The sequence below is a fragment of the Hyla sarda genome, chromosome 2 (genome assembly GCF_029499605.1).
Source record: "Hyla sarda isolate aHylSar1 chromosome 2, aHylSar1.hap1, whole genome shotgun sequence".
Classification (NCBI taxonomy): domain Eukaryota; kingdom Metazoa; phylum Chordata; class Amphibia; order Anura; family Hylidae; genus Hyla; species Hyla sarda.
Genome location: NC_079190.1, coordinates 176,675,709 through 176,703,638, shown reverse-complemented (window position 1 = coordinate 176,703,638; position 27,930 = coordinate 176,675,709).

The following is a 27,930-nucleotide window of genomic DNA, read 5'->3' as shown; positions in this document are numbered from 1 at the left end:
CCATGTGAATGTACCCTGTACATTCACAGGGGGGGGTGCACCAGCTGTTGCAAAACCACAACTCCCAGCATGCATGGACTGTTAGTGCATGCTTGGAGTTATAGTTTTGCAACAGCTGGAGGCACACAGGTTAGGAAACACTGAGTTAGAAACAGACAATGTTTCCCAACCAGTGTGTCTCCAGTTGTTGCAAAACTACAACTCCCAGCATGCCCAGACAGCTGAAGGGCATGCTGGGAGTTGTAGTTCGGCAACATCTGAAGGGCCAGATGTTGCTGAACTAAAACTCCCAGCATGCCTGGACAGTCAGTGCATGCTGGGAGTTGTAGTTTTGCAACAGCTGGAAGAGCACAGATTGGAGACCATTATACAATGGTCTCCAAACGGGGGCCCTCCAGATGTTGCAAAACTACAACTCCCAGCATGCCCAGACAGCCAAAGGCTGTCTAGGCATGCTGGGAGTTGTAGTTTTCAGACTCCTAGAAGCAGCAGTGAAGATCTTCACTGCTGCCTCTGAGGACCACATACTTACCCGTCGCTGCTCGTCCACGTGGCCGGTCCCGCGCTGCTCCTCGGTCCCGCCGCTGGATCAGGTAAGTCCGCCGGTCCCCACGTGTTCCCCCCGAATGTCGCAGGTCCCCGCGAGCCCCTGCAGCCTTCGTCCCCCGTTCTGCCCGACTTCCAGGGGCGGGCAGTGCGGGGGATCTGAACTTTCACCCCAGATCACTGTGATTGGTCCACAGGGACCAATCACAGTGATCGCTGACCAGGACCATCAATGGATGGTCCTGGGGGTGAAGCAGAAGTTGTCCCCTGCTGGAAACAGCGGGACTTCTGCCAGTTAACCCGTGCGATGCTGCGCATCGCGGGGTTAACTGAATGTCATTTATAAACGCCGGGATGCGCGAACGCACTGCACAACCCGGCGTTTATATATGCCATTCTGCGGGAAGGGGTTAAAGGGCAGTACAGAAATCTTTATCATGATCTATTTATACCCAAGACTGCATCTATATCAATTTGACATCCTTTAAGGCTAGAGGAAAAAAGGTTTCTATACCAGCACAATTGGGGGCTCTTTACTATAACTCCATGGGACTATGGGACTCCAGAGGAAGTGGTCATGTGAACTCAACAAAAGAGTTCAAAAGGAGCTTGGTTACATTTCTGGAGAGTAATAATAATACAAGCTATGGGTGCTAGATTTATAGGGACGGAACATTGATCCAGGGATTTATTCTAACTTCTATATTTGGAGTCACAAGGAATTATTACCCTTGTATGGGGCAATTGATATCAGCCTCATAAGAGATTTTTACCTTTCTCTGGATTAACACATTAGAGGCACAATAGGGTTATAGGTAAATTTGATGGACTCTTGCCATTTTTTCCACCTTATCAACTTTATAAACTATGATAAAAAGTTATGACAAGATACTCTTATTACATACTACTAAATGTTTGATCTTGAAGGTTCCATGGTAGCATGGTGCTGTGGTCACATGTATGTGTCAATTTCTGTAGTTTAAAAGTAAAGAGCATTGAATCCAGTCTGTTGTCTCCATACTATTTCCTTAATATATGGCTTAAACATGACTTAATATATGTCTTAGATATGGGTTGTCTATTTTCTGGCCTTTAAAGTTTGCTAAACTTATTGTTGTAAAAATGACCACTTTTCAAGATTAGTAAAGCAAAATGACCATAACTTACATATATAAGTTGACCGTATAGTTTAATTCATGTTCTCAGAAATATATGTGCCCAAAGAGCAAAACCTCTGTACATACAGAGTGCAATGAACCATGCCAATACTTCTTTCTGCAGTATTAAACAGACATAAGACCAATTTAATCATTATGGTAAGCCTGCACTTTGATTCTGAAGTACCATTTATGATGACAATGTATATTTCTTAAACTAGTATTAAATTCACTCAAATTGAGAAAAAAAAGAGAAGAAAAAGGGTGGACACTTTGTGAAAATCGCTGGGATAAAAATATAATGGAATCCGGACCAATAGAGTGAGGTTGAGCTCAGGGCATAACTCCTCTGTTGGCATAAACATTATGGCCAGCTGCCGAAGGCCCCTCCGGTGTAGGATCACCTTCACAGTGGTATTGTAAGTAAAGTGGAAAGAAAAAATCTGGGGCTTCTTTTTCGGCACTTCTCCAATGATGAAAGCTGATGCTTCAATGTGTGGATAAAATCACTTTATTTGTAACATGCAGCGCTAAAATACACATAAGCGTTTCCAGCCTGAACTGGGCTCTTTGTCAGGCATGAAATAAACAGTGCAACTCGTGTCTTTATACACATACAGGATTATAGGTTCGGGGTCACCGTTCACACTGGTACTCGTACTGGAACTAGTATTGACCACAGCTGCAGGAGACAACTCAACAATAATCCCAGTGCAGGATGTAGCGATCCCTGTACACAGAGCAGCGGACTCCGAAGTAATGAAGCAATGCACCATTAACACTATTGGAATCCTCCTTTCTTTCCACTTTTCACAAATATATACTATATGATGTTTTAGCGGTTATTGTGAATGTGTTTTTTAACTAAAAGTTCCGATACCAGTGTGAACGGTGACCCAGAACCCATAACCCTGTATGTATATAACAACACGAGTTGCACTGTTTATTTTATGCCTGATGAAGAGCCCAGTTCGGGCTGGAAACGCTTATGTATATTTTAGCGTTGCATTTTTTCCACACATACGGGGTTATAGGTTAACCGCTAAAACATCATATAATATATATTTGTTAAAAGTGGAAAGAAAGGAGGATTCCTATAGTGTTAATGGTGCATTGCTTCATTACTTCGGGGTCCGTTGCTCACTGTACTGGGATCGCTACATCCTGCAGTGGGATTATTGCTGAGTTGTCTCCTGCAGCTGTGGTCACTACTAGTTCCAGTACCAGTACCAGTGTGAACGGTGACCCGGAACCTATAACCCTGTATGTGTATAAAGACACGAGTTGCACTGTTTATTTTATGCCTGATGAAGAGCCCAATTCGGGCTGGAAACGCTTATGTGTATTTGAGCCCTGCATGTTACAAATAAAGCAATTTTATCCACACATTGAAGCATCAGCTTTCATCATTGGAGAAGCACCGAAAAAGAAGCCCCAAATTTTTTCTTTCCACTTTATAAATTCACTCATATAAGAGATACAATGATGTAAATTGGTCACTTCACTCTGGCAGAGGAAAATGTTAATATAGGTCTTAGATAGGGCAACAGTGCTGTATTTTGCTGGACCAGTAGGTATGGCATGGCTATTGGGGTACTTATAGCCCTTGTTTATGTAGAGCAACAGTTTCCCGATTTTATTATAAGTCTCTCACTGAATAAAACAAAACTAGGAATAATAGTAAGTATTTACCTGGGAAATGCACATACAGTTTATTACTACTGTTCTCAAAACTGAGCTACCTACAAAGTTCTTAAATTTTATTTTTAGAGAAATATTTATGGCTGACATATTTGGCCTCGGATACTATTTTGTTTCCCTTTAACCCCTTAAGGACGCTGCTCATTTTGGCCTTGAGACATAACTCTATTATTCTTCCATCCACAAACCCATATAAGGGTTTGGGTTTTTTTGTTTTGTTTTTTTGTAATACCAATTGTAATTTGTAATGACATCTTTTATTCTACCAAAAAATGGTTTGGGTGGTCTCAAAGAGTGTCATTAAGCCCCACAGCCCCACAGCTTATAGCTCGCTGTATAGTCAAAATGTTGCTTAGGATGGAAATATAAGTCATGAAGCATTAAATACCCGGGCACCAAGACGTACATTTATATTTGATGTTGTTAAGGGCTAAAATTTAGGTGAAGACAAAGTATGGGTAAATGCATTTCACTCTATTTATTAATGTTTTCTCATGTAATTTCCCAGTTTTTTTTTACCCTGTGTACCATTTTAAGGTATTTTTCCAAAAAAGTAAGTATGGTTTTTCATTTTTTTTCACAATCCAAGTGATATTAAATAGTTAATCTTGTTTTTGACATCTTTTTAGGCTGGTATTTTTCACTTTTAACAGAAAAGTTACCTAAATAAATGACAACCACCTAAGTTTAATGACATGTATTCACATTTTCTTGCATATGAAGGACAATTAAATAAAAATTCACTATAAATAGGGGAGCAAAAGGGGGGTAGCATAGTAGATGAGGGTCTTTGTGTACTGTTAATAACAAATAATCATATTCACATGAATTATCCTTTTAATTGTACTGACTTCTAGGATTACGCATTTCCCCAGCATACTCAAATGTAAGTGCTTCTATTAAAATGGCTAGAGAGTAATCGAGCATTTCACTCCAAGGCCAAAGAGAGAGCTATTAAACTTCCAACAATTTGAGTGACATGTGTTGCCTTTCACGGACGGCAAGCATTTCTTATATAGGCTTTCATTTTTTTTTATGAAGAAATACTTGCAAAAATATAACAAATGTGTGTAATTTCTGTGTTTACTATGAGAATCTCCAAGCTCATGCCTTTGTCAGAATGGTATGAGTTTTCCTTTGCCGCTGGATACATGCCAATCTAATTAAGAAGAAATCCTTTTTGATATTCATGAATCGGTTTCTACATAAATATGAGCAACATTGTTTTTTATGAACTAAAAAGCTAACTTTCGAGATATTTGACATTTTAGAAGAAAGGTAATTATGTGTGATACTACTTATTTAGCATAACCGAAATAAATGTATTTGTTGCTACTACAGTAGATGCCAACTGTAATGTTCTAATCAACCACGGCCGATGTATCATCACTGCTGGCACTCACCATTGCCAGGTTTCTGTCCTTGCCCTGCTCTCCCTTCCAAACCACCTTAATGATGCTCCTTCACCTAATATTGCTCCTGGTTTAGCCTGTAGGGTGCACACACGCACTCTCCCTGCTACTTAAAGGGCCAGTGCATGTACTCTTAGCCTGCCCATGACATGTTACTGCTCACCTGTGCCTGCACAATAATATTATTAATCCCATAGTGAAGCATTCTGTGAAACTCATCTGAAATTTTGTGTTTGACCAATGCCTGATCTGTTGACTCTGATTCTGTGTCGGCCTGATCCTCCTCTGCTGTACTGATTATTTTGCTCTTGAACTGGACCAATTCCCCCGAATCTTTGCTTCCTGCCACAACCCTTCTACTAGTTCCTGACTGGGCTGTCTTTCTGCCTGCTCCCCAACGTTTTATTGTACCGCAACTTGCCTTGGTGCAACATACCGCTGTCTTCTGGTCTTGGGTAGTGTTGCTCGCGAATATTCGCAATTCGAATATTATTCGCGAATATCGCATATTCGCGAATTCGCGAATTTCGCGAATATAGCGCTATATATTCGTAATTACGAATTTTCATTTTTTTTTTTTTTTTTTTTTTTTTTCTTCACAGTACACATCACAGTGATCACCCCTCTCTGCTTCCAGCTTGTGTGGTGTAAAGAAGGCTCTAATACTACTGTGTGAGACTGGCGTGCGTAAATTCGCATATGCGAATATTAGTGTATGCTAATTTTCACATATGCGAATTTTCGAGTATGCGAATTTCCTATATGTTAATTTTCACATATGATAATTTTCGCATACGCGAAATTTCGCATATGCGAAAATAAAACGAAAATATAACGAATATGCGAATATTCGCGAATATATGACGAATATTCGTCCATATATTCGCGAATATTCGCGAATTCGAATATGGCCTATGCCGCTCAACACTAGTCTTGGGAAACAATGTTGAACCTTCTAGTAGCTAAATCCAACTTCTGCAACTAGGAGTTAAAGGGTGAAAACCCAGATGGTACTTTGTTCCAAACTCAAGAGTGAAACCTAAGTCCAACCACTTGACTTGTGCCCCTAATCTGTTAAGATTCCAGCACAGCTCCTGATGTACATAGTATAGCTATTCTAACTTAAACCTGTAGAGTTGACTCTCTTAATCTGGGCCTGGGCAGAAGTATAAACCTATGTAAATGGGCAGGGCACAGGGAGAGATTTTGTGTGGTGCCCACTAATTCTTGTGTTCTTTGGTATCTCCAGAAGTTGACAAGTATATTTATGTGCCAGGCCACCATGTTGGTGGTCCTGATTTAATGTAGTTTCCCTTTTGGATAAAGCATTAGTAGGGAAAAAGAGGGTTTGAAAATTGCAAAAGTAATAAAAATGCAAGACTTATGTTTAATGCATATTGCATAACTACTATTGCCATACCACCCATTCACTTTGGTTGAGCTGAGCTGCAATACAAGACACAAACCATGGACACGTGTGGTGCTGTTTTTGCAACAAATGTTGTAGTGTTTTTCTTTTACTGGACAACCCCTTTAAACAATCACTCTTCAAGCTAGAGTCCTTATCTTCCATTTCATTGAATTTTCATAGGCTGCAAAGCAATAGGTTATATGACACAGTCTATATTCTCTATATGGCAAGTACACCAACTTTTTCATTTACATGCTAAACATTTTATTGCAGCCATGCAATTCTAATACTGTCTATTAGTAACATGACTGTAGAACCACAATGTATGTTGTCACACCCAAATTTAGGAATTAAAATTGTTGCTGCATTTGACAAAATTATCATATATTTACAACATTTTTTTATTTTATTTTTTATTTAATGAAGCAATGAAGATTAAAAAGTTTGGCTACCTTTCCCCCTTGATGTGTTCACCACTGGTACCAACTAATGCTCCATTATGCCGTGTTCACACTACAGAATCTTGGCCAGAAAATGTCATTAGTCAGTGCTAGGACCGCATGGACATTGCCGTACCGATAGACGGCAATATCTGATGGAAATTCTGCCCAGAAAATTCTGCAGTGTGAATGGGTTAAAGGGGTACTCTACTGGGCAGAGTTTTCAAACATTTAGTTCCGAGCGCTGTGTGCATGCTGCAGGGGGTCGACCATACCCCTCATGACGTCATACCACACCCACTCAATGCAAGTCTATGGGAGGGGGCGTAGCAGCCACCACGTCCCCTCCCATAGACTTGCATTGAGGGAGCATGGCGTGATGTGATGTCACAAGGGGCATGGCCGACCCCCACAGCACACACACAGCACTCGGAACTAAATGTTCCCAATGCTGGCTAGTGGAGTACCCCTTTAAAGGAAAACCCATTCACCTGTATGTTACCTTCAAGCAGAGGAATTTCTGACTGAAATTCCTGAGCAGAATGCCGGTCGGAAATTCTGTGGTGTGAACCCGGCCTTAAATGCCCTATACTAAGCGACTCCCTTACGGACATCTTATAGGAAATGAACAGAATTGATTTTCTTTGGTCTTCACTAGGTTTACAGAAGTTCATCAGAAAGGACATTTCTCATATTATTACAGTGTCTAGGATAAACTTGTTGATGAAATGACAATAATTGGCACATTAGTTACTAATGACATATTTTCTAAACTAAGGACATGAACTATGTGACAAGAACAGTGCTGTCAGGATATTGAAATGACTTGGTGTGTGAGTGCAGTAATGGCCCAGGCACTGTATGAATTTGCCAGGCAATCTGATGAAGGTTACAGCTTTACATACCACTGATTAGAACCATCTTCTCAGTGGGGAGTTCAGCTGCTATCAGTGTACCAGACTCATCCTCACCCAGCCTTCAACTTCACAGATACATTAACTCTTTTAGCATTGTTTCGTTTTCCATGCGTACCGTTCATTTCCATTTCATTTCTTAGACTTATTGTTGAAGACACCTCATTTGTTCAAGGTATCTTCATAACTCATAGGTTTCTTGAATGAATGTAAGATTAAGACCTTTTGCATGATATTCTTTATAAAATAGTGTTACATAAAAACTCCCAGTCATCTATCTTTTCAAAGCCAAGAATTCATTCTTAGTCTGTTTCCTAACCCAGATATAAGTAAGTCCTTACAATATTTTTATTTGTGTGGTTTATGTGCCTGCATTCCAGCTGTAGAGGATCAGAACTGTGGATTTGGTGACCTTAAGTGTACATCACATACTGACCTACCTTCTACCACAAGCTTCGGAACATGAATGAAAGATGACTATATTTGATGTCAATAGACACAATGTTTTTATTATTTAATACTGATGGCTGCCATTCTACTAAAGAACACCAGTAAAGATTGAGTTTGGAGATGTGTGTGTATGTTTTAATGTCATAAGTGTTTATTTTTTGTTAGGAAACATAATGAATTATCAGATGCATTTCCTTAAATCATAAAAGAGCATAAAAGTCATATGATCACTTATACCTGACAATTAACATCTAACTAACATATAGTAAAGGGGGAGCACAAAGAATGTGGCCATGATTTGGCATTTACAAGATGTGAGATTATTAAAACCTTAAGCGTAAAAAGGTGTTTTTTTTATTTTTATTACTTTATTCTAATATTTATAGCACAGTAGTAGTTTCTAGGGGAAAATATACATCACCCATAAATCTTGTGGCTTTTCAGGCACATTTAATAATGATGCAAAAATGTAAGTTGCAGCTAATAATTTTTATTATGGCAGCCCAGGAATAATGGATAAAAAAATAATAATAATAATAATTGAGGTTCTTCTTATAAGTGTGTGTGTGACATGACAACCATTGTATATTATGCTCCAAACTATCCACTCTCAAATATAGGGCTTTCTGAGTTAATATACAGTACGAAGAGACCATTCTGCCAGAAAAGAGAGATACTACCAATATCAACTAGTTTCTCTGAAAAACCCATCATGTACATGCATATCATGGGTAGCTCATATAGTTCATTGGGAATCAGAGGCATTAGGGGAAATAAGTACTTGTGACTGAGTTCCCCCACAACTAAACAGGAGGATCAGTTTATTTTCAGAGGACCCTTCACACAAAATGAATTGTTCAAAATGGACTATAGCTTTGAAAAAGTAATGACATACATTGAAAGTAAAGGAGAAGTGTTGTTGATACTTACAGGCCAGTGCATCTTTGTTGTGAAGGCCACTATGGGTATTAAAGTGTCATGTTTAGTTATAGCTAATACATTTAAGGTCTGTGTGCTAAACCTATAGCACGAGAGATTTGTCTTTGTTTCCTGAATTCAAAAGCCGAGTGTCTATTGTAAGTTCAATTAGCCATACATTTTAATAGCATAATCCTTTCCAAATTAAAATGACTTATATCAAATGCACTAAAGGTTCTACTCCTAAATGGTAAATTATATTCTAATGATGGAACAAAAGACGTTCTAACAAAACAATGAGCGTTTTGCTTTCTTAATTATGTAGGATCCATTTTCTAAACTAAACGTGATTTTAAGCTACGTACTTTTAACATCTACCCAGAATCCCATTGGGCCCATAATATAGACATTAAAATCTAAATTATATTATCAGTGAGGGGAAAAATATATAAATAAAGGTAAATTACTCTCTTTAATTCCCACAATAGCTATTTTAAATAACCAGACTGATATATTAGCTAATGTCAGACTCTTATGCAGCAGGTATAAAATGTGTTCACCCCTTTGACCTTTCTAATGTTTTTACAGTGGAATTAGTCCTGTTAACCCCGGACCAAGCCCATTATGACCTTAAGGACCAGAGCATTTTTTTTTTTATTCTGACCACTGTCACTTTAAGCATTAATAACCCTGGGATGCTTTTACTTATGAACCAGTTCAGTTTGAAGTGGATTTGAGGGGCCTTCATATTGGAAATACCCAATAAAAATACTCTATAAAACTGCACCCCTCAAAGTATTTAAAATTACATTCACAAATTACAAACACTAACTGTTCTTGTAGACCCATTTTTTTTTTTCATTTTTACAAGGGGTAAAAGGAGAAAAAGCCATCAAAATTTGTAACTCCATTTCTCTCGAGTAAGGAAATACCTCATATGTGGATGTAAAATACACTATGAGGGCACCACAGGTTTCAGAACGGAAAGGAAAGGAGCGACAATGGCTTTTGGGGGGAATGTCGCATTTAGGAAGCCCCCATGATTGCAGAACAGCAAATAAAACCCACATGGCACACTATTTGGAAAACTACACCCCTCAAGGAACGTAACAAGGGGTATAGTGAGCCTTAGAACCCTACAGGTGATTGACAAACTTTTGTTAAAAGGATACGTGAAAATTAAGAAAAAAAATGTCACTATTTTTCATTTTCACAAGGGGTCTTTTCACAAGGACTAAATTGTAACCCCAGTTCTCTCGAGTAAGGAAATAACTCATATGTGAATGTAAAGTGCTCTGCGGGCGCACTACAGCGCTCAGAAGAGAAAGAGTGCAATTGGGCTTTTGGAGAGAGAATTTGGTTGGAATTGAAGTCGGGGGCCATATGCATTTACAAAGCCCCCATGGTGCCAGAACAGTGGACCCTCCCCCCCCCCCCCCACATGTGACCCTATTTCGGAAACTACACCTCTCACAGAATGTAACAAGGGGTGCAGTGAGCATTTAAACCCCACTGGCATTTGACAGATCTTTGGAACAGTGGCCTCTGCAAATGAAATATTCAATCTTTCATTTTCATGGACCATTCTTCAAATGTGGGGTGTAAATGCTAACTGCATCCTTGTTACATTCCGTGAGGGGTGTAGTTTCCAAAATGGGGTCACATGTGTGTGGGGTGGGGGTCCACTGTTCTAGCACCAAGGGGTTTTTTAAATGCACATGGCCTTCAATTCCAGCCAAATTCTCTCTCCGAAAGCCCAATGTGCTCCTTCTCTTCTGAGCCCTGTAGTGTGCCCGCAGAGCACTTTACATCCACATATGGAGTATTTCCTTTAGAAATAGCGTTACAAATTGTGTGGAGCTTTTTCTCCTATTACTCCTTGTGAAAATGAAAATTTTGGGGTAACACCGAATTTTGGTGAAATTTTCATGTCCAATTTGACAAACACCTGTGTTGTTTTAATGATCACTATACCCCGTGTTACATTCCGTGAGGGGTGTAGTTTCCAAAATGGGATCACATGGGGTGTTTTTGTTTTTGCGTTTATGTCAGAACCGCTGTAACTTTCAGCCACCCTTGTGCAAATCACCAATTTAGGCAAATTTACATGGTGCGCTCTCACTCCTGAGCCCTGTGATGCACCATATGGGTTATTCCCATACTCAGGAGAAATTGTGTTACAAATTTTGGGGGTCTTTTTTTCCTTTTACCTCTTGTGAAAATGAAAACTATGGGGCAACAACTGCATGTTAGTGTTAAAAAATTTTACACTAACATGCTGTTGTAGACACCAACTTCACCTTTTCATAAGGAGTAAAATGCCCCAAAATTTGTAACGCAATTTCTTCTGAGTATGGAAATACCCCATATGTGTAAGGTAAGGGACCTCCTCCGCCACTGGGACACCATAATCACCGCCCAGCAGGTGCCGTGATTGGTTGGCCATTCTCGGCCGACTAATCGCGCAATCATGAGGTGTCACCCGTGGAACTCTTGCTGGGCAAGGGCGACTTTTGCTGTCTCGGACAGTACCAGACACCCTTTTTTTCAGGGTCACCGGTCTCTGGACCCCCCCCCCCCCCCCCCCCAGGGGTTTGCACGGGATGCCTGCTGAACGATTTCAGCATGCATCCTGTTCCATTTACCGCCTGGTTACCGGCGGTGAACGGAAACGCAGAGGGTGTACAGGTACACCCTTGGTCCTTAAGTCCCAGGATGTGAGGGTGTACCTGTACGCCCTTGGTCCTGGTGGGGTTTAACAATGGTCAACATAAAAATAGTAAGTGAAAACAAAAAGTGGTCAACAGTTCTACCAATAAAAGACATTTGCATGAAGCATTATTATTACTAAAACACTGAATACAAAACTATTACCACAATGAAGTTTAGCAAGCAGAAGGAGAATCCAGCTCGAGGTGCAGGTAAATGGAATCTTTATTGCATCATCTGAAGAACAACATAATGCCAAAGTATTTTAAGTCACCAGGGACCCTTAATCATATATGAAGGGTCCTCTTCCCTGGTCTTACCAGAGAAGTAGGTCGCCGATCATACTGATCAGGGCTATGCCTATGCAGGAGTGGAGTAGCGATGATACCTTTACTGGATAACTGAGAGGATAAAGATTGCAAGCTTTCAAGACCTCTTAGGTCCCTTCTTTAGGCATGCATAGCAATGAACAGTATTAGGAATCTACTGATTGCTACAAATACTGATTGCGCAAATTTGCGAATATACGATATTTGCTGTAAATTTTTTAAATGGGAATATTAGTGAGCAACACTATTACAAAGTACAACAAGCCTTCATACGGGTCTATGGATAAAATTGGCTCGGCCAAAATGGACTGTCCTTAAGGGGTTAAATCCATTTCTGGCTTTGTATTCAATAATCACAATTAAAAACCTGAAACATTTGAACACAGGCTATGTTGGAAACATGGTGTACGAAATGCTCAGACCAGCTAATAGTAAAAAAAAAAAAAAAACACATCTTTCATCTGATAGCAACTACTGTTAGAAGCTATCCCAACATTATAGGATGCTAACCGTAATGCAGGAGCACAGACAACGAGTTAAAGGGAATGTGTCATCAGAAAATTGGTGATTTTTTTAATTTATTTATTTATTTATTTTATTTATAGTTTTCCATTTTACTATGTGTATTTTCAAATAATCCTGAAATACTACAGTTTTCATTCAGGTCACTAATCCTAAAACCAAGCTGGGAGATTTCCTGTTCTGTATTGATGACTTTTTAACAGTGTCCTCCTTATTATCACAGGCAGCTTGACAGTGAAAGGTGACACCAGTAGATATGTAAGACATTAGGTAATGCTCTCCCACCTAAGGAATGACCTCTGCAAAGGTCAAAGAACAGGCCAGAAACGTTTCGCATTCATGTCAATGGGACAGCTCCAGTCTATTGTTGTCAATGTCCATTGTGCTTGCTGTAAAGCATATCTCTAAATATGCTCAGGCAAAATTAAAAACAGATAAAAAAAAACATAATAATAACAGATTAGAAAAAAAGAACAATAAAAAAGGCAATACATCTTCTTTAAGGAACTGGTCAGATTTTAGTATATCCCTGAAAAACAAGAAAAAAAAATACAACACCATAAATATATGCTATAAAAACTGCAACATGTCCACACCACACAGATCTAACGTACTGAAAAACGGACTTAAGGCTCTTTTAGATGAGCGGATGTTCTCCAGAAAATATGCGCCGATCTTGGTGATTGGTGCTCATTTGCTGACCGTTCAAAAGGCTCAATCAATCATGTGGTCTGGCCGCACTAACAATCACAGGATCATTTCACTTACTTCAGCATTGTCCACTCCTTATCCCCTGTTGATACAGGGCAATGTGTAGCTGATAACAATGATTTTATTGGTCACACAAAAGATGTGATCAACTAAATCTTCTACCTTGCAATTGTTGCACTAAAAGCTCTTTTACACAGGACAATTATCGAGAAAGAGTGTTCCTACAAATGTTTATTTGACGATAATTGGCCCATATAAAAGGACCTTTAGAGCAACAATTGGAAGAAGGTAGATCTTGCTACAGCATGTCAGATTAGTCTGTCTTAGATACATGACTTATCATGATATTGTGATTCTTTGTGTGGAAATGAACACACATTGCATAATGTTCACTGTATATGTGGGTGCCATTTGTCAAAAGTCAGCAGTACCATCTGTCAAAAGTCGATCACAGCGCTAAGCGGTGGCCAGCACACCCCCTACATTGATTTCTATGAGAGAGCCAGAGATATAGTGTGTATCTCCAGCTATCCCACAGAGATACAAGGAGGGAGCGTGTTGACCACAGCATCGTTTGGGGGTCAACAGTCTCCTTGCATGGAGCAGAGATTAGGGGGGGTCCCAGCGGTCAACTCCCCCACAATCAGACAATTATTGCCTATCCTTTGAATAGGGGATAAATTGTGCTACACCACAGTATTCCTTTAATTCAATTTGTTGCTGAGCATGTAAGAAAATCCATGGAAGTGTTAATTAGCAATACTTATCTTCTATTTACTTTCTAATCAACAAGGTGAGGGCAGAAATGTGGTATTGTATATAATTATGTTTATCTAGTGACATGGTATTGCTGTTCTTTTCTTACAAATTAAAAGTAACACACACTACTGTTTCTGCTTCTTTGTTGCCTGATTCAGATAAGTGTTTTCTCTGCAGTGTTGGATGGCTCATCTCTGATATGATGAGTTTTATCTGAGCGAACAGAAGTCTTCCCAATGAAAGAAACAGTGTGACAAGTCTAAAATGAGTCATCAGTGGTTTTGCCAGAGATACAGTACTAAGGAACAAGTTTCTGTTGCTGAGATTGAAGATCACTATTCGTTACACGTTATATGATTTGTAGCATTTATGATTCTTTGGAAAAGCTTTGAAAATTTATTTTGGAAATAACTACAGTACAGAAAACAATTAAAATGTCCCCAATTTTATAGTAAAACAGGAATAGCAATACCCTCACACCAATTAAAGGAAGTCTATAAAACAATTCACTTTAATATTATGGACATACTGTATGTCATATAAAAGATGCAAAACAAAATATTCATATTCATAATTAAGTTACTGTATAAGGGTAGGGTCACATGTAACCGATTTGCAGTGTATTTCATGCTGCAGATCCATCAGTGACCCAACCCATAATTTGCCTCCAGCTGTTGCCCCGCCTCGCCCTTCCCCCTGACCTTCTTGCAGCAGCCAACCGCTGCTCCGAGCAGCCATACATGGGCCTGGGAGTCGCCGCATGCATGCGCAATGAACTCAGAAATCACGGCTGCTCCGTGATGTCTGAGTACACTGCGAGTGCACTTTTCGACTCGCTGGAGGCACTCTATGGGTCAGGTCACCCTACCCTAAGGGCACAAAGCTGTGTTTAATGCTGGCCACTGGAAGTTTAGTGCTTATAGTGATACCTTGTTGGGAATATAAAATATATATACATAAAGTATATATAAGTTCCCATTAGTAAAATGAACAAAAGATACAAAAAGAAAAATAAGGGAGCAGACATCCATTCATCTTTAAACAATACATATTCCTTTTCTAATGTCATAAGTAAATACACTTACTTCACTGAGGGGAGTATGGACTTCACTACTCACCCCCCCCCCCCCCCCCAGGCCGGCGTGCTTGGTTCAAAGCCTCTATGTCTCATCACAATCTCTGATCAACCATCTATTTCCACTCTATAGTGCAGCAAAGTCCTCTACCTCACAGTTTGAGGAAAGGATATTTATTGCAGTTATTACAAAACAACAGAGACGATAAAAAATATTTACTTATGATTTTTATCGTCAGAATTGTTTTGTTTGTAGAGGCCTGGAGACTTTCAACCGAGCACGTCGTCCTGGGGGGGGGGAGTAGTGAAGTCCATACTCCCCTCAGTGAAGTAAGTGTATTTACTTATAACATTAAAAAAGGAATGTGTATAGTTTGAAGATAAATGGAATGACTGTTCTCCTGTTTTTCTTTTTTGTATCTTTTCTTCTATGATTGGGTGGGACGAGTCCTTACCAGAGGTGATTGCAGCGGATATTAAGGAGCATTCATAAGGAGATACATTTTTTGTTTGGAGGCAGAGTGCTTTGTTATCAAGCCACTCGCCAAGTTTAAGTGCTTTTTTCTTGGATTCAGTGTTGATACACACACTTTTTTCCTGAGAAAAAGGAGGCCGCTCCCAGATTTTTTTCTTTTATATTAGTAAAATTGGCATCTTTCTGCAAAACGCAACCTCCACTACATACAACCGCTGAGGATTTATAAAGTAAAGCCTTATCATGCTCCAAGTAAAGAATTTACAGAGAAAGAGAAAGCTGCAAAATATAAGTAGTAAATTCCTATACATTTCTTTAAAAAAATAAAATAATAATAATAATAATTTAAAAAAATACAGTTGTTGATGTAGCCTGGGAAAAGGAGGGGGGCACCTGATTAATAGAGGGGAAGAGCAAGCACATAGGCTTCCAAATTCTCATGGTGGGGGGGGGTCTGGAGGGCACTATCATTATTTTTCCTAAATCTGGTAATCTTGGTCTTGATGCAATCTATTAGGGACACATAAGTGACCAGAGATGATGCAAAGTATGCACTATGGGGGACATTTATAAAAGCATTTAGTGTTTTTTTTTTTTGCTTATAATTGTCACAAAAAAGTTGCACATGCGACTACCCTTTTTTTTCTGCGACTTTTTGGTCTTCAAGGTCGTTAAGCAAAAAAAAGGAAAAGTTGCTTTGGCTGGATTCACACTGTGGAATCTCTAGGCAAAAGTTTGATTCACAACTAGTGAGTTGATTAAGGAACCACCACTAACGTATGCAGACAAAAGTCCAAGAATACACCCCAGGAAAGTGCATTTATGTTATTGTCATAAAAATGCAGACATGCTGAAATAATATAACAGATATACAACATAGGGGGACATTTATCAATGTTTGCTTATGTATTCCTGTTTAGTTATCTTTTCTTACAATTTTATTTGCTTACGTGCGACTTATTTATCAACTGGTTGTAGCCTGTTGATAAATTTGTTGCACATAAGCAATTTTTTTTGCTTTGACAGTAGCTTTTTTTCTGCTCCATGGTTGAGCTGGAGTACATTTGGTGGTGTTTTTCATGAGATGTGACTTTTTTGTGACTTTGGCACATGATAAATCTCTGACCACTGTAAGTTCAAAATTACTTTTTTCTTTGGTAAGGCTGGGTTCACACTGGAATTTCTGGGCTGAATTTCTGCCAGAGATCGAACCGGCGGCACTAGGACCACGCGGACTGCATTGCTGTCCCCATAGATGTCAATGCATTTCTGAGCAGATCTCCCAAAAGACCCACCCAGAAATGCATTGCCATCTATGGGGATGGCAATGCAGTCCACGTGGTCCTAGTGCCGCCAGCTCAATCTCCCGCATAAATTCTGCCCAGAAACTCCAGTGTGAACCCAGCCTTACCAAAGCAAAAAGTAATTTTGAACTTACAGTGGTCAGAGATTTATCATGTGCCGAAGTCGCAAAAAAGTCACATCTCACGAAAAACACCACCAAATGTACTCCAGCTCAACCATGGAGCAGAAAAAAGCCATTATCAAAGCAAAAAAAAGTTGCTTATGTGCAACAAAATTATCAACAGGCTACAACCAGTTGATAAATAAGTCGCACATAAGCAAATAAAATTGTAAGGAAAGATAACTAAAAAGGAATACATAAGCAAACATGGATGTCCGCTATTAACCCCTCAGATGCCGTGATCAATACAGATCACGGCATCTGCGGCAGTGCGGTACTTTAAATGGATGATTGGATCGCCGGCAGCTCTGCTGTGGCGATCCGATCATCCATCATGGAGGCCGGAAGTCCCCTCACCTGGCTCCGGCTGTCCCCCGGGGTCTTCTGCTCTGGTCTGAAATCGAGCAGATCAGAGCAGAAGATCACCGATAAAACTGATCAGTGCTATGTCCTATGCATAGCACTGAACAGTATTAGCAATCAAAAGATTGCTATAGATAGTCTCCTATGGGGACATAAAAAGTGTAAAATAAAAGCTGAAAAATGTAAAAATTAAAAAGTAAAAAAAAAGAAAAATCCCCTCCCCAATAAAAATGAAAATTGTCCGTTTTTCCCATTTCACCCCCAAAAAGCGTAAAATTTTTTAATAAACATATTTGGTATCACCGCGTGCGTAAATGTTCGAACTATCAAAATATAATGTTAATGATGATAGAGAAAATGGCATAAATGTAAAAAATAAAAAAAGTTTTATATATGCTAATGTGGTATTGATAAAAAGTACAGATGATGGCACAAAAAATGAGCCCTCATACCACCCCATATACGGAAAAATGGAAAAGTTATAGGTGGTCAAAACAGGTCGATTTTAGATAACTGATTTTGTACAAAAAGTTTTAGATTTTTTTTAAGCGGTACAAAAATATAATAGCATCTAGCCATGGGTATCATTTTACATTTTGGGAGTTAGCTGTACAGTTTAGGGTAAAATGAGAGGTTTCATTACAAAGTACAATTGGTCACGCAAAAAACAAGCCCTTATATGGGTCTGTAGATGGAAATATAAAAGAGTTATGGATTTTAGAAGGCGAGGAGGAGAAAACGAAAACACAAAAATATAATTGGCTTTGTCCTTAAGGTTAAAATGGACTTGTTCCTTAAGGGGTTAAAGTTTTGGCAATATGTACGGCTATGGATAGTAACCAGTGGTAACCAGAGTGAGCTTTTTTTAAATTAATGTTAATAAATAATCGCTTTTCAAAAGACAGATGCCTTAATGTGTTTATATTCGTATAGTTTCAAAGTAATCAAGGACTTTTTCCAATTGGTCCAAAAATTATTCCTTTTTTGGGAGTAGCAACAGGTTTTGTGCCTGAAAAAAAGTAAGGAAGCGGTGGCTTTTTACAAGCTGTGAAAATTGATTCCCATTTTGGGGAGTAGCAACAGTAAAGGCATGGTAAAAAGTGCAGTGAATGACACAGAACCCTCTATGCATATCTTGTTTAACTACATATGTAAAACCCCTCTATGTACAGTGGGGCAAGAAGGTATTTAGTCAGCCACCAATTGTGCAAGTTCTCCCACTTAACCCCTTAAGGACCAACCCAAATAAACATGTACGCCCCTGAAAGACCAGGTCTGTTTTTTCAAATCGGGGATGTCTGTCTTTATTAGAGAATAACTTTTTGTCACAAGTCGTCCTTCATGTACATAGTAAAAGTAAGCCAATATCATTTGTAGTTTTTTTTTTACAATGCAAAAAATCATGACATTTTTAAAAAAATTAAGATTTTTTTGCTATTTTAACACTAATAGGTTGCTTATATTTATACATACTGACCAAATAGTTTATAAAACTTATACTTTCAGATGTCTACTTTATTTTGACAGCATTTTTTTAGATTTTAATTAACATTTTAAATTAATTAGAAGCCTAACAATTTAACTTGAAATTTTGAAAATTTGAAAAGTACATCTTTTTTTTGTGTGCTATGCAAGGTTTGCTGAAATTTTAAGGTAGTAGAACATAGGAACACCCCCCAAATTACCCAATTTTTTAAACTAGACCCCTCAAGGTATTCGCTAGGGGGTACAGTGAGTATTTTAACACCATAGTTTTTTGGCAGCAATTATTACAATGTCAGTGTTAAAAATTCGAAATTTGCCTTTTTTCACAAATGCATCATTTGTGGGGCATATTTTTTGTACATAACTTCTGATATTGCAAGAAATGCACACTATATTTTATTAAGCTGCTCGGCCCGTGTTTGGAAATGCCCCCTTTGGCTTTCAGGGCATCATTATATGAATAGTCCCCATTCATACTGCATTTCTGCAGTATTGGTGTCCGTTGTCATGTCAAAAAAGGGATCCAATGTATACTGTAGCCGTCTCATTCAGAAATGATTGGAGCTGCTACAGTATACGTCAACATCACTCTTTTTGACGTGATGCTGACGGATACCTCTAACACTGTGGCAATGCAATATGAATGGGATGCAGTGTAGGGTCACATAGAGCGCATCTGCAGCATATTTCACACCGCGGATGCCCCCGGCAGTCACAAGGGCGAGATCACTGCTGCGGCTGGGTAGCTCAGTGTGTCCGCTCATGACTGCTGGCGGGAAATCCGCCGCTATTAGTGGACACACAAAGCTACCCAGCCGCAGCAGGGAGCTCATTATTGTGACTGTTGGCGGGCATCCGCAGCACGTAATATGCTGTGGATGTGCGCCGTGTTATCCTACACATTATACATTTTTATTTTTTACTATATTTATTTAACAAATGTGTTTTTATTATTTTTTTTACACTTTTTTCACACTTTTTTTCCACTTTTTATTTATTTATTTTTTTATACTTTTTTTATACTTCTTGATTTTATACACTTTTATTTATTTTAAATTTTTTTTCACTTTTTTTAATGCTTTGGAATACTCAGTATTCCAAAGCATTGCAGATATATGCTGCCTGCTAGTTTTACACTAGCAGGCAGCATATCAGTACGTGCCTATGGCACGTCCTTAAAGGCAATTACCGGGGCAGACCTGGGGGTCCTAGTTAAGACCCCCGGCTGCCCAGGTAGTTGCGGGGTGCTACAGGAGAGAGACAGAGGGAGCCCCCTCCCTCTGTCAAAACTCCTTACAGAGTTTTCTAATAATTGCTCCCACAGTTGATTTATTCACACCTAGCTGCTTGCCTATTGCAGATTCAGTCTTCCCAGCCCTGTGCAGGTCTACTATTTTGTTTCTGGTGTCCTTTAGCAGCTCTTTGGTCTTGGTCATAGTGGAGTTTGGAGTGTGACGGTTTTAGGTTGTGGACAGGTGTCTTTTATACTGATAACAAGTTCAAACTGGTGCCAATAATACAAGTAATGAGTGAAGGACAGAGGAGACTTTTAAAGAAGAAGTTACAGGTCTGTGCGAGCCAGAAATCTTGTTTGTTTGTAGGTGACCAAATACTTATTTTCCATAATTTTCAAAAAAATTATTTAAAAATCAGACATTGTGATATTATGTATTCTTTTTCTCATTATGTTCAGTATCTCATAGTTGAAGTATACCTATGATGAAAATTACAGGCCTCTATTATCTTTATAAGTGGTAGAACATGTACATTTGGTGGCTGACTAAATACTTTTTTGCCCCACTGTATGTCTTTTTTTTTATATATAACAAGTATAAAACAAATAAAAAAAACTTTAAGACCTGACATCCATTTAAAGCAGATTCTGCACTGACAGAACAGATTCAGAATGCTGTCTGCAGTGTTGCTTTACTACAATTATTATATATGTGTGATCCTACTCGTATTTTTGTTTTCACTGCTTAGTGTCACTCACAGAGATCTTCTTCTAACACCTGCTATCTCTAAAATAACTGCTGAAGCTATGTGCTATTACCCCTATACTGTCTCTTGGTTGACTGGGAGAATAGTTTGAAAAGGCATTGTGGGATTCCCCATAGTCATGTAACCATCCCTCCTTCTCCTTTCTGTCATGTGACGCATGTTCTGCAGAACCAAATCGTTCGAAGTTCGAGCTGTAGCCAAGCCAAACTTTTAGCAAAGTTTTGACTGAAGTCAGGTTCTATGGATTCAGTTCACTCATACCTACAATGTACAGCAACATATGTAGGTTTAAACTTGATTTCCTGTGACCTAAATAGTGCTGTAAGCAGTTTTGAAGGCTAAAAGGTTTTGAGAGATTCCCTTTTAAGGCTATATCATTAAACTTAAGTTTGTTCCCAGATTAAACTAAATATACTAGACAGAAGAAATGCATCTGAACCAGAAACATACTGACATCACTTTTCGGAGGTATACATATATCAAAAGGTAGGGACAGAAGGGGAGAAGTGTTAGCAATAGGGGGCACTACCCAATTTTCCCCCCCCACACTTCCACCTTATTAGGGATGTTCTATCACATCTTTGTACTACAACAAATTTAATACAGCTTTATCACATTGATTGTCTATATATCTACAGTGGGGCAAAAAAGTATTTAGTCAGCCACCAATTGTGCAAATTCCCCCATTTAAAAAGATGAGAGAGGCCTGTAGTTTTAATCATAGGTATACATCAACTATGAGAGACATAATGAGAAAAAAAATCCATAACATCACATTGCCTGACTTTTAAAGAATTTATTTGCAAATTATGGTGGAAAATAAGTATTTGGTCACCTACAAGCAAGCAATATTTATGGCTCTCAAAGAACTGCAACTTCTTCTTTAAGAGTCTCCTCTGTCCCCCTCCACTCATTTCCTGTATTAATGGTACCTGTTTGAACTTGTTATCATTAGAAAAGACACCTGTCCACAACCTTAAACAGTCACACTCCAAACTCCACTATGGCCAAGACCAAAGAGCTGTCGGAGGGCACCAGAAACAAAATTGGAGACCTGCACCAGACTGGTAAGACTGAATCTGCAATAATAAAACAGCTTGGTAAGAGCAATCATCAGAAAATGGAAGACATACAAGACCACTCATAATCTCCCTCGATCTGGGGCTCCACGCAAGATCTCACCCGTGGTGTCATAATGATCACAAGAACGGTGAGCAAAAATCCCAGAACCACACGGGGTACCTAGTGAATTACCAACAGAGAGCTTGGACCAAAGTAACAAAGGCTACCATCAATAACACACTACGCCGCCAAGGACTCAAATCATGCAGTACCAGACGTGTCCCCCTGCTTAAGCAAGTACATGTCCGGGCCCGTCTGAAGTTTGCTAGAGAGCATTTGGATGTTCCAGAAGAGTACTGGGAGAATGTCAAATGGTCAGATGAAACAAAAGTAGAACTTTTTGGTAAAAACTCAACTTGTTGTGTTTGGAGGAGAAGGAATGCGGAGTTGCATCCAAAGAACATCATACCTACTGGTGAAGCATGGGGGGTGGAAACATAATGCTTTGGGCTGTTTTTAAGCAAAGGTACCAGGATGACTGATCCATGTAAAAGAAAGAATGAATAGGGCCATGTATCGTGAGATTTTGAGTGAAAACCTCCTTCCATAAGAAAGGGCATTGATGATGAAACGTGGCATGACAATGATCCCAAACACACCGCCCGGGCAACAAAGGAGTGGCTTCCTAAGCAGCATTTCAAGGTCCTGGAGTGGCCTAGCCAGTCTCAAGATGTCAACCAAATAGAAAACCTTTGGAGGTAGTTGAAAGTTTTTTTTTCTTCTCATTATGTCTCTCACAGTTGAGGTATACCTATGATGAACATTACAGGCCTCATCTTTTTAATTGGGAGAACATGCACAATTGGTGGCTGACTACATACTTTTTTGCTCAGTTCAAAGCAATATGTGTGAATAATTCCACCCATTTTTGGAGACTCCACCTTTCTCCTTATAACAGACAATTTTTTCAGTAATATGGGTATGGTGTATGCACAGCTTTACTTCATTCAATGCAAAGAAGATTCACTTACTACTTCGTAGCTTCAAAGCATGTTTCTTTATTGTTTGCAAATTTTTTTCCTCTCACTTCGCACAGCTTCGATGTTACAAGTTGACCAGCTGGCAGAGATCTTACACACCACTGATCGGATCCAGAGGTCTGACGCTATGTTTAAGGGTACGCCCCCTTAGTCATGCGTACTGAGCCTCTGTACCTGTTCGTATTAATGAGGTAGACACACCTGAATTAATTAACCTACCTCCAGTGCGTAGTTCACACTAGAAATAATTAACAGGTATAGTACATACCTCAACATTACGAAATCGTTATTACAGATATTATAAATATGCACTAAAACTTAACACTTCATTCATACCATTCGGAAAGATTGTATTAAGCTCGCTAATCCAAAAGGATTCGCGTTGTAACAACTGCTTTCTATTCAAGGCTTCATTCATACCTTGCAGTATTTTTTCGATAATTTGCCACTCACTTTATGTTTATTTTCAAAGAAATGTCTAACCACTGTACTCTCACCATATTTCGATTCCTTAAGTTCTTTTGTTTGCAAAATTTTTCTTATATTAGATTTATGTTCATTTAATCATACTTTCATTTTCCTGCTTGTTTGACCAATGTATGAATCTCCACATGGACATTTGAGTAAATATATTATGTTTTCAGAATGACATGTATAGTAACCTTCTACTGCAATTTTGTTACCTTTTTTCGGATGATGAACATATTCACCTTTGATAATTCCACTACAGTGGGAAAAGGACAAGCAGGGAAATGTACCTTTTTTTTATTAATTTTTAATCTTGTTTGTTCACTTTAACTTTTTTTTAGAAAGATCCCCTCTTATTAATAAATTACTAAGCGTTTTTCATTTACTGTAAACAAATTCGGGGGGCTCTCTGAACTGGCTCCCATATTTGGGGTCTGCTCCCAGTAGTCCCCAATACTTGTTCACAGTTTTTTTCACCAATTTAGCATGTTTGTCATATGTACCAATATACATGATGCATTTATTCAGATTCTCTTTTTTACTTTTTTTCTTTAATAGATCCTCTCTATTCATTGCCGCAACCTCTTGATTGACTTTCTCAATCTCCTTTCTTTTATAACCTCTTTCTATGAATTTTTTTGATAAAATTTCTGCGTGTTTTTCATACTCTCTGTCATTACTTGTAATTCTTCTAGTGCAAATAAATTGACTTTTGGGGAGTCCCTTAAACACTGCTGGATTATGATAACTATCTCTATGCAACATGTTGTTCTTATCAGTTTTTTTAACAAACAATGTAGTCTCAAATGTGTTATCTTTTTTCGTTACTTCCACATCTAGATATTGTATAGTAGATTTTTTATAATTTAAAGTAAATTTAATTGATGGATGTTTCTTATTAAGTTTATCTACAAACTCCAGCAGTGCTTCTTCTGATTTGTCCCACAGTTTTAACACGTCTTCCACATAGCGCATCCATGTTTTCGGTGTGTCCTTGCTGTGGGAATCGGTGACTGAAAAAAAAAATTTCTCCGAAAAATGACATAAATATATTTGCTAGACTGGGGGCCACTGGGGACCCCATCGTTGTACCATCGCTCTGTAAAAAAAAACTCTGTATCAAATCTAAAGTAATTCTCACTCAAAATAAAATCCAAAAGTCCCATCAAGAAAGATAACATGTGATTACTTAGGTTCATATTTCTACTCAATATTTTGTAAATACATTGTTTTCCTTCTTGTTTCGGTATATTTGTATACAGACTCTGTACATCCAGCGTGCATAAAAATGTCACGCTGGATGCATCCAAGTCCCTTGATTCATGTATGAAATGGCTTGAATCTTGCAAGCATCTATCTAGTTTTTTTTACCTCTGGTTGGAGGTAGCAATCCACAAGGATCGCGAGAGGCTCCAGGAGCGACCCCATCCCTGACACTATGGGGGGCCCCAGGGGCCTATTGCGATCCTTGTTGATTTTTGGCAGTAAGTACAGAATGGGAATTCTAGGAAATTCCACATTTAATATAGTAGCAATAGCTATCAATTTTCTTTTTTAATTCGACTGTGTGATCCTTTTTTAGCAATTTATATGTTTTCTGATCAGATAATTGTTTTTTTGCTTCTTCAATATAGCTGTCTCTATCCATCAGAACGATGGCTCCCCCCTTGTCAGCCCTCTTGATGACAAGGGAGGGATCATTGCCGAGGGAAGAGCCATACGTTCTTCTTTAGATACGTTTGGACGGAATTTTTTCAGTTTTCCATTTTTTAGAGACCTCGTCTGACATGGTCTGCAAAAAGGCTTTGACCGCAGCAGACGACGCGTCTGGCACAAAACTCAACTTTTTTCTTAACTTCTCTGGAATTTCTAATACATTCCCCATTTTTTCTTTATCCCCATATTTTTTTTATCATGCATAAACATTTTCATTTTAATGTTCCTTCCAAATTTTAAAAAGTCTATTTTAAAATTAAATACATCCTTCTCAAAAGTGGGTACGAAGCCTAAGCCTCAGTTTAGTACTGATGTCTCTACAGGAGTTAATTCATGTTTAGAAATGTTGACTATTAAGTCCTGATTTAATTTTTCTTTTTTTCTTTTTCTTTCTTATTTTTTTGTTGCGTCGCTCTCGTCTGTAGTAGTCTCTATTTCTCTGCTTTCTGTTGAGGATTTTTGTTGTTTCCTCTTCCCTTTCGTTTTTCCTAAAAAACGTGGTTTCCTCTTTATGGTCGGCTCATTTTTATCTGATACATCGGAGGTAGAGGTTTGTTCTCGTCGATTACATTTAAATTGTCTTTCTTTCCGTCTTTCTTTGGCCCATGTGTATACTTTATTCTGTAAATAGTCTCTCATGTCTCTTTTGAACTTTTGTAACTTATTATGGAGAGTAGCAGTTTTAATTTTCTCTAAGTTAGCAGACAGCAGTTGTAACAACGCAAATCCTTTTGGATTAGCGAGCTTGATGCAATCTTCCCGAATGGTATGAATGAAGTGTTAAGTTTTAGTGCATATTTATAATATCTGTAATACCGGTTTCGTAATGTTGAGGTATATACTATACCTGTTAATTATTTCTAGTGTGAACTACGCACTGGAGGTAGGTTAATTAATTCAGGTGTGTCTACCTCATTAATACGAACAGGTACAGAGGCTCAGTACGCATGACTTAGGGTGAATACCCCGAAACGTAGCGTCAGACCTCTGGTGTGTAAGATCTCTGCCAGCCGGTCAACTTGTAACATCGAAGCCGTGCGAAGTGAGAGGAAAAAAACTTGCAAACAATAAAGAAACATGCTTTGAAGCTACGAAGTAGTAAGTGAATCTTCTTTGCATTGAATGAAGTAAAGCTGTGCATACACCATACCCATATTACTTAAAAAATTACATACTTTTTTGCCCCACTGCATATGTGTTTTTTATTTTGGTACATTTAGATATTTTAATTGCCGCAAACAAGTTTATTTTAGAAGCATCTATACAATAAAAAAAAAATAAAAAAACACCAAGGGGGTGACTACTCTTGCTGAGGATTTATAGGCTTTGTTATTTTACATGCATTAGAACAATAAAATGTATACCATTAACCCTACATAAGACACTATTTTATAACATTCTTAGATTAAAGAGATATGAGTATTGTGTTATTATATGTATTTGTTTTCAATCAGTTCAGATAAGTTAAAAATATAAACCTACTAGATAGAACTAACATTAAATAAAATAAAAAAATATATGTCCCAAAAATTTAAATTGGTAGGAAATACGTGTTTTTTTTTGTAACTATCTTATTATTTAGGAGCCGTCAATGATGAGGACAAAAACTCCAAGTGCAGAGAAAATGTATAACTTTACAAGAAAGTACTTGGGAGAATGAAACTCACATTACTTTATTTTACACTAAAAGATCAGTCCACAATACACACAGAAGTAGTAGAAAGCTCTAAATAAAAGCTTTTTGAACATACAATCATGAGCATAGCACATTTGCTTATTATATCATTTTAAATGCTACCTCTTTTGTACATATAATTAGTGCTTCAGTTATTTTGTAGCTTTGCTAAATTTTTGTCTAATTAAAAACATACATACACTGCTCAAAGAAAATAAAGGAAACACTAAGATAACACATCCTAGATCTGAATGAATGAACTAATCGTATGAAATGCTTTCGTCATACATAGTTGAATGTGGTGACAACAAAATAACACAATTATCAATGGAAATCAAATTTATCAACCCATGGAGGTCTGGATATGGATTCACACTCAAAATCAAAGTGGAAAACCACACTACAGGCTGAGCCAACTTTAATGTAATGTCCTTAAAACAAGTCAAAATGAGGCTCAGTAGTGTGTGTGGCCTCCATGTGCCATTGTGACCTCCCTACAACAGATGGTCTCCTGAGCGATGTCCTCCCAGACCTGAACTAAAGCATGTGCCAACTCATGGACAGTCTGTGGTGCAATGTGGCATTGGTGGATGAAGCGAGACATGATGTCCCAAATGTGCTCAATCGGAATCAGGTCTGGGGAACAGGTGGGCCAGTCCATAGCATCAATGCCTTCCTCTTGCAGGAACTGCTGACACACTTCAGCCACAATAGCACTGTCTTGCATTAAGAGGAACCCAGGGCCAACCGCACCAGCATATGGTCTCACGAGGGGTCTGAGGATCTCATCAAGGTACCTAATGGCAGTCAGGCTTCCTCTGGCAAGCACATGGAGAGCTGTGTGGCCCCCCAAAGAAATGTGAATATTGCCACCATTCTATCGCACAAATCAATTCATTAAACTCCATTTAGTGCGGTTCAGGCTCCAAAGCATTTAAAATGGTGGATCCACATGTGAGAACATGGGGCAAGAAATCCTGGGAAGGCGAGAACAAGGGTTTGCGGGATGACCCTGAATCACATGCAGGATGCAGCGATTAACCTCCCAATCACTTTCTACAGTATTGTATTACAGAGAGGGGCAGAGAGCTGTGTGTTGCCTTGTACATTTGAACAAGCTGGCTCA